This window comes from Sylvia atricapilla, chromosome 26 (genome assembly GCF_009819655.1).
Source record: "Sylvia atricapilla isolate bSylAtr1 chromosome 26, bSylAtr1.pri, whole genome shotgun sequence".
In the NCBI taxonomy this organism is placed as follows: Eukaryota; Metazoa; Chordata; class Aves; order Passeriformes; family Sylviidae; genus Sylvia; species Sylvia atricapilla.
The window spans coordinates 4657660-4665789 of NC_089165.1; positions in this window are offsets into that span (position 1 = coordinate 4657660).

An 8130-nucleotide genomic window follows, 5' to 3' on the forward strand; every position below is an offset into this window, starting at 1 on the left:
ACAGAACAACACCTTGGGGTTTCTTTTGTTGCTGTCAGGGGCGAGCAGAGAGAGGGAACATGGTGAATAGCTGTGATGGGAACTGTTAATTAAACTGGGGATGTGGCACCGATGCCAGCACAGCAAATGGAGCCACGCTGCAGCTCCCTGGCTCTCCCTTTCCTCCTTCAGTCACGCAGCTCCTGTTCCCACCAGCAAGGCTGGCATTGGGGAGAGCAAGAATCCACCCGACTATTTTAGCCTATATTAAAATAAAATCCAACAGACCACGCTGGCTCAGCCACCATTTCACAAACTCTTATTTCTCTTTATCAGAGCAGTATATCCACCCCCACCCGTGCCAAAAATGCCACCAAACATCTCCTGGAGCCTCGTGTGCTCCCCAGACACAGCACCAGTGATCTTCCACAGCTGAGAGCAGCCAAGAGCTCGCCCTGCTCCCCACAACACGTCCCCAGAGTGTCCCCAGGATGGAGCTGAAGGCAGAGAACCGAATGCCAGGGGAATGTTCTGCCTCCTCCAAAGAGAGGAGCCTGGCAGAGCCGCTCTCCCACCCCCAGCACGGCTTTTCATGCCTCATAATGGGCTCCGATGGAGAAGGTCTGGAAAAGGGGATACAGCAACAGCTCCAAGATTAGAGAAGGAGATGCCAGAGGGTGACACTTCCACTCCGGTGCTAATGTGCTCCCGGAGCCCTTGACAGAGACAGAAAGTGCTGGCAGAGATATTAGGACATGTCAGCTCCAATGCAGCAACTCATCCTTCAGAGCAGGTCCATCAGCAGCTCCCCCAGATCTGGGGCTTCCAGGACAGCAGGATGTGCACCCACCTGCCTCCCCTGCGGACGGTGAGGGCAGGCTGTGCCCTGCTCCCTGGCGGGGCCCTGCCGAGGGGAACAGACCCATCCCCTGCACGACTCCTGCCTGCAGTGCAGCTCCTTGCTGGAGCCCCGCTGCCGCAGCATGAGGCTGAAATCCAGGGAGAATTGTTCTGGTGAAAGCTCAGCTCCCAAGGGCTCTGTCACCGTCCTCTCCCCTCCTCAGGGCACAGCTTACCTTGTCCCTGCTCCCTGGAGCAGCTTTGCTCAGCCCTGCCCGTCCCTGAGCACCCAGCCAAGGCCCTGGCACCAGCCAAGCCAACATAATGCCGCCTTCCCTGTGCTCCACGGACCTGCAAACCCTCACTAAATTCTCTGGCACAGGATCCCCACAACACAAGCAAACCACCTAATAGACCTCAATCCTGGCTAAAGAATGCAATTAAGTGAAGCCGTGGCCCCCAGTGGGGTCAGATTTGTGCGAGATACGGTCACATTTCAGGAATAAGATTAATTCTTACAGTAAAAGAGCTCCTGTAAGACATTCATTCCTGTGTGCTGCCTAATCTCCAGCTCCAAGCGAGGCCGTGTGTGCAGCCTGTAAGCACCGAGCACGGGGAGCATTATTAAAAATAATGAAACTGAGAATGCAAGCAGCAGCTCCTGGGACCCAGGGCAGAGGCACAGAGGGTGAAATGCTCTCAAGCACCTACATTTCTTAAGAGCTTAAGTTCCCCTGGGAGTCAAAGGGACTTAACCTAAGCCGCTAAGATGCTTTTGAAGATTTTGCCCCCAGCAAGTCCCATTTCAGAAGGTGCTGGACACCAAACTCCCTTAAGCTGCTTTGGGCATCAGAGGATACAGGAGGAGGGCTCTGCTCCTCGGTCCTCGGGGACAGAGGGAAATGCTGCTGAGGGCAGGACCTGCAGTGACAGACACCGGGATGGGCCAGAACCGTGCAGGGGTTCCCACAAAACACAGAATGCTTTGGGGCTGCAAGGGACCCTGAGGATCCTGTTGCTCCAACCTGTCAGTGACAGGGACACCTTCCTCTAGACCTGCTCAGAGCCCGTCCAGCCTGGCCTCAAACACTCCCAGGAACGGGGAGTCCACAACCTCTCTGGGCAACGTTCTGCCATATGTCACTTGTTCTTAGCCCCCATGGAGCTGGTAATTGAAACATTTGCTCTGCATTTGAAAAAAGTCCAGGAGGGAGGGACCATGAATTCATTTCAGATTCGTTGCAACATGACAACCTGGAAGAAAAAAAGCACCAAAAAAAAAGCACTTGGGCTTCTTTTCTGTTTCACCTGCCTGTGGAAAGGAGAAGGGCAATTTTAAAGAAATTCTCCGCAAAAAGTTCCACTTGGATCTAGGAGATGATTAAATATCTTCATTTTCAGCAGCTGCTGAGGGAGAATTGCTCCCATTAGACACATCAATGGAAGCAAACACCTTGCAGGCAGAGGGCTGCACTGAGGGCTCTTCCTTCCAGCAGCACCAGCTTCGTTTGTGCTGCGTATTAACAGAGGTCAGTGGGTCACTTCATTTCCTCCCAGCAACCTCTTTAAAGAGAGAAAGAAAAGCTTTTAGCACAACCACCAGCTCATTTGTCACCTCCCCTGGGGAGGGCAGAGATGAAATTTGAATTCACTGCCCCATGATTCCAGCTTGCTCCTCTCCAGACCCTGTCCTTGGCAAACCAGCCCCAGGGATGCTCCTCACTGGATCAGGGCACCAGGGCCCCATCCAGCCTGGCCTGGGACATGCCAGGGATGGGGCAGCCACACCAAGCTCCACTGGCTGTGCAGATCTCCAAAGACACCTGATCCTGCCCAAAAAAACAGGAGGTAATGGAGCATTTCCAAGGCAGTGCCTTCCTCTCCAAAGCTGCTGGACACAGTTCCTCCCCTGGGCTGGAATGCAGCTCCCCAGGCCACTCCCGAAGGCAGGGGCTTGGCAAACGCAATTAGAGCAGGCAGCAGAGATCCTTCAGACTGAAGCATGGCTGTTTATCTATCACTGAGTTACTTAGATCTTAAAAAAATATTTACAAGAAAAAGGCAGAGTATTATCTTCCATAGGGAAACAAACACAGATGGAGAAAAAAAATAGCTTTGATCAGGACTGTCTCGGTCCTATTCGCTGCTTTTCATCCCCAGATCTCCAATTGCTTTAATATGACAGTATTATCCCTTTTTACAATGTGGGAACCAGAGGAAACTGCACACTAGGACAGCTCGCTGGTGGCACGTTCACACACAGCGCCTCTCTCTCTCTCTCTCTCCTTTTCTCCTGTGGCATCTCTGGTCCTCCCCGGTGTGTGAAGCGCCCAGCACAGGCACAGGGGCATTTTGGGGCACGGTGTGGGTGCTCCAGGAGCTGCTGCTCGGTGCCCAGGTGGCGATGGCACGGCGGGGGCTGAGCCGCGGTCACCGCAGGACCAAGGGCCGGGGAGCTGCGGCAGGGTTGGGATCCTGGGGTGCTCAGGAGGAATGAATTCCCGGCCCCTGACGGCTGGGACACGCTCGCATGTGCCGGGAGCGTTCCGCAGCTGCAGCCCGGCCCGGCCAGGGCACAGGGACAGCGCCCCTGCGCATCCACACGGCCGGGAGGGGAGCAGGAGGAGGAGGAGGAGGAGGAGGAGGAGGAGGCACAGCTCCCCTGGCCCGGCGCACCCTGCTGAGCCCGTCCACACTCGGGGGGCTGCGGCCACAGCCCAGCGAGGACCCCAAAGGAGGAGGGTGCTGAAAGTCGAGAGGGAGACAACACGAGAAGGAGCAGAAATCCCAGGAGCATCCTCCCGGAGCAGAGCAGCAGAGGCGGCCGCCCCTCTGCAGGGCTGGGCTCTCCTCCAGGATGCCCAAAGGGGAGGATGTGACCCAGGACCACACTGCCCATCCCCTCATCCCCTGGCTGCCACACAAACACAGCCCCTCCCGCAGCACTCCGGCAAACCCTGGCCGCCGGAACCTCAGCTAAATTGCCTTGTGGTCCAGGGTAATACTTCACGTTTTTCTTTCCCTGCCTCTGAGCTTTATTTATTTATTTAGGAAGTCATTCATCATTAGCCCCAGCTTAGCTGCCTGACGGGCTGGAGCTCCTCGGGGCTCAGACTGCACCGGCTCCGTGCTCACTGACAGCGCTGGGTGAGGAGCTGTCCCTCAGCCACGGGCCACAGCATCCCGGCCAGCCCAGCATCCCACCACAGCATCCCAGCATCCAGAGCCCAGCCCAGCACAGCCCAGCCCAGCCCAGCCCAGCACAGCCCAGCCCAGCCCAGCCCAGCCCAGCCCAGCCCAGCCCAGTACAGCACAGCCCAGCCCAGCACAGCCCAGCCCAGCACAGCCCAGCCCAGCCCAGCCCAGCCCAGCACAGCCCAGCCCAGCCCAGCACAGCCCAGCCCAGCCCAGCCCAGCCCAGCCCAGCCCAGCCCAGCCCAGCACAGCCCAGCCCAGCCCAGCACAGCCCAGCAGAGCCCAGCCCAGCACAGCCCAGCCCAGCCCAGCACAGCCCAGCCCAGCCCAGCCCAGCACAGCCCAGCCCAGCACAGCCCAGCACAGCCCAGCCCAGCCCAGTACAGCTCAGCACAGCCCAGCCCAGCCCAGCACAGCCCAGCACAGCCCAGCCCAGCCCAGCACAGCCCAGCCCAGCACAGCCCAGCCCAGCACAGCCCAGCCCAGCCCAGCACAGCCCAGCCCAGCCCAGCACAGCCCAGCACAGCCCAGCCCAGTACAGCCCAGCACAGCCCAGCCCAGCACAGCACAGCCCAGCCCAGCACAGCCCAGCCCAGCCCAGCCCAGCCCAGCACAGCCCAGCCCAGCCCAGCACAGCCCAGCACAGCCCAGCCCAGCCCAGCACAGCCCAGCACAGCCCAGCACAGCCCAGCCCAGCCCAGCACAGCCCAGCACAGCCCAGCACAGCCCAGCCCAGCACAGCCCAGCCCAGCCCAGCCCAGCACAGCCCAGCACAGCACAGCCCAGCACAGCCCAGCCCAGCAGAGCCCAGCCCAGCACAGCCCAGCCCAGCCCAGCACAGCCCAGCCCAGCCCAGCACAGCATCCCAGCCCAGCCCAGCACAGCCCAGCCCAGCACAGCCCAGCACAGCCCAGCCCAGCCCAGCCCAGCACAGCCCAGCACAGCCCAGCACAGCACAGCATCCCCAGCCCAGCACAGCCCAGCACAGCACAGCACAGCCCAGCCCAGCCCAGCCCAGCAGAGCCCAGCCCAGCACAGCCCAGCCCAGCACAGCCCAGCCCAGCCCAGCCCAGCACAGCCCAGCCCAGCACAGCACAGCCCAGCACAGCCCAGCACAGCCCAGCACAGCCCAGCACAGCCCAGCCCAGCACAGCATCCCCAACCCACCACAGCATCCCAGCCCAGCCCAGCAGAACCAGCACCAGCCTCTGACAGAGCACTGCCCAAACCTCCCGCATCCCCTCCCAAAGCCCCTGCAGCCCAAGCCCGGGGCCTGGCCCCATGGCTGACACTGGCTTACTGGGCCACTGCTCATCAGCCAAAACAAACGGCAGGAAATCAAAGTACTGAAGCAAACACACAAAGTTTCTCCTAATTGCTATTTGATGGTAAATGAAAGTCGTTGTGGAAGAGCGCAGTGGTGAGCTGTTTGCTTTCCTCCCAGCCCACGGAAGAGGCCATGAGCTCCAGTGAGGAGGACATGCAGGAGCCGGGAGCGTGAGTGGCAGGCACACAACACCCCGGCAAATCCTGCAGGCGAGGCCGGGCTGCTGAGCCGTGCTAAGAGGGATAAAGAGCCTTGTCTTGCTTTGTCCCTGGCGCAGAGCTGGCTTCATCTCCACGGCTTGCATCTTGCCGATTAGTGACCAGCAAGGAAAGCTAATCAAGGTTATTAGGAATTGTTGTGTTCTTGGGCTGCAGGCTGCGGGACACGGGGCACTGTGACTCCCACAGCTGCCTTCTGCCCACCTCAGTGCCCCAGTGAGGGCACAGCCCCTGGGCACTGGGATGTGATTCCTGGGCCTCCCCTCCGGGGCTCACCCTGCCTTCCCCCCAGCCTCCATCCCCTCGCCGTGTGCCAGGCGCTCCAGCCCTGCCAGCCAACACACGGGGTTAAATTCCATAAAGAGGATTTGGTTTTGAGCTTGCAAGACAGAAGATGAGCAAATCCCTTCCCCTGCTCTGGCAGGAATCCTGTGTCTCAGACCCACCAGCCAGGGGAGATTAAGAAAGGAGGAGAGAAAGCAAAAACCCCATCCATCACTTGCTGTCGTGATCTCATCTGAATTTAAGAGCTAAGCTGGGAGGATGCTGGGTCACTGCTTGGGCTGGTGGAGCCCTGCAGACCAGTAGACACCAGAACAGACTGGACAGTGCTTAGGCTGCTCTGCTCAAGGTCAGCAGTGGGGTCAGGAACACGTCCACACTCCGTGCTTGCCTTCCCTCTGATTTAATTCCGGGCTGGGGAAGCCTCTGGCTCTTGTCACATCCTTGCAGAGAGCCCCAGCTGCAGCAGGTGCCTCCAGGAATCACCCTCACACATCCACTGCAGCCCCACGACCCACACCAAGGTGCAGCAGCCCCAGAAGGCACAAGCCAGGGGCTCTTCCACGGCCAGCAGCTCGGCCAGGCAGGGCTCTGCTGCCATTTCATCTTCCCCACAAGATGTGAAATTCAGAGGTAACCAGAGGAACTGGGAGTGACACCATCCTCACAGTGCTCCAGCTCCTGCCTGACAGCCTGCTCTCATCTCACCCAGCTACTTTGCTTCTGCTGGATCTGGAATTCCTCCCTTTCTGCTCCGAGCAGCTGCAGAGGCTGGTCCAGACACCCCAGCCCAGAGGTGGCTGCTCCCAGTGGCTGGGACACGGCAGCCCAGGCACGGCACAGTCCAGCCCAGTCCAGCCCAGTCCAGCCCAGTCCAGCCCAGTACAGCCCAGCACAGCACAGCCCAGGCATGGCACAGCCCAGTACAGCCCCAGTACAGCCCAGTACAGCCCAGCCCAGTAAAGCCCAGGCACAGCCCAGTACAGCCCAGCCCAGGCATGGCACAGCCCAGTACAGCCCAGTAAAGCCCAGCCCAGTAAAGCCCAGGCACAGCCCAGTACAGCCCAGTACAGCCCCAGTACAGCCCAGCACAGCCCAGGCACAGCCCAGTACAGCCCCAGTACAGCCCAGTACAGTCCAGTACAGCCCCAGTACAGCCCAGTACAGTCCAGTACAGCCCAGCCCAGTACAGCTCAGTACAGCCCAGTACAGCCCAGCCCAGTACAGCCCAGGCACAGCCCAGTACAGCCCAGTACAGCCCCAGTACAGCTCAGCACAGCCCAGGCACAGCCCAGTACAGCTCAGCACAGCTCAGTACAGCCCAGCACAGCCCAGTACAGCCCAGTACAGCCCAGCCCAGTACAGCCCAGGCACAGCTCAGTACAGCCCAGCCCAGGCATGGCACAGCCCAGTACAGCCCAGTACAGCCCCAGTACAGCCCAGTACAGCCCAGCACAGCCCAGGCACACCAGGCGTGCAGCAGAGGTGCCCTAAAACATTTATAAGCATTTGGAGATTGATAACATCCCTGCTGGAGCAGGCTGTAGGAAAGGAGCTTGTGAGAGCACCATGGGAGAACCTTCCCATTACCCAACATCCCGAAAGCCTCCACCTGCTTGGCACGTCATTTTATATTTTACTTTAAACCAACATAAGGGCTTTTTCTGACAAGCTGCTGAGATCATCTCAGTGTCTTTGTAGCAGTCAATCACCAGAAGGATCAGGCAGGGAGATTTTCCTGAGGAGGCTGGCTGAGCGTTCCCGGCGATGTTTTTGCAGCGCCATGAATTAAACATGCAATAACATTTCCTGGGCAGGTGAGGACGATCCACAGGCTGTGCCTGGCCAGGGAGGAGGGTGCTGTGTGCCCTCCATTCCCAGCAGGGCAGGGCAGAGCAGCGCCTCACTGCAGCAGATTCTTCCCTTCTTGCTCACCATGGCTGCAGGAGCTTCCCAGGGCTGGACCCTGAGCCAGACCCTGAGCCAGATCCTGAACCAGATCCTGAGCCAGACCCTGAACCATGCCCTGAGCCAGACCTGAGCCAGACCCTGAGCCAAATCCTGAACCATGCCCTGAGCCAGACCTGAGCCAGACCCTGAGCCAGACCTGAGCCAGACTCTGAACCAGACTTGAGCCAGACCCTGAACCAGATCCTGAACCAGACCTGAGCCAGACTCTGAACCAGACCTGAACCAGACCCTGAGCCAGACCCTGAGCCAGACCCTGAGCCAGACCCTGAACCAGATCCTGAGCCAGACCTGAGCCGGACCCTGAGCCAGACCTGAACC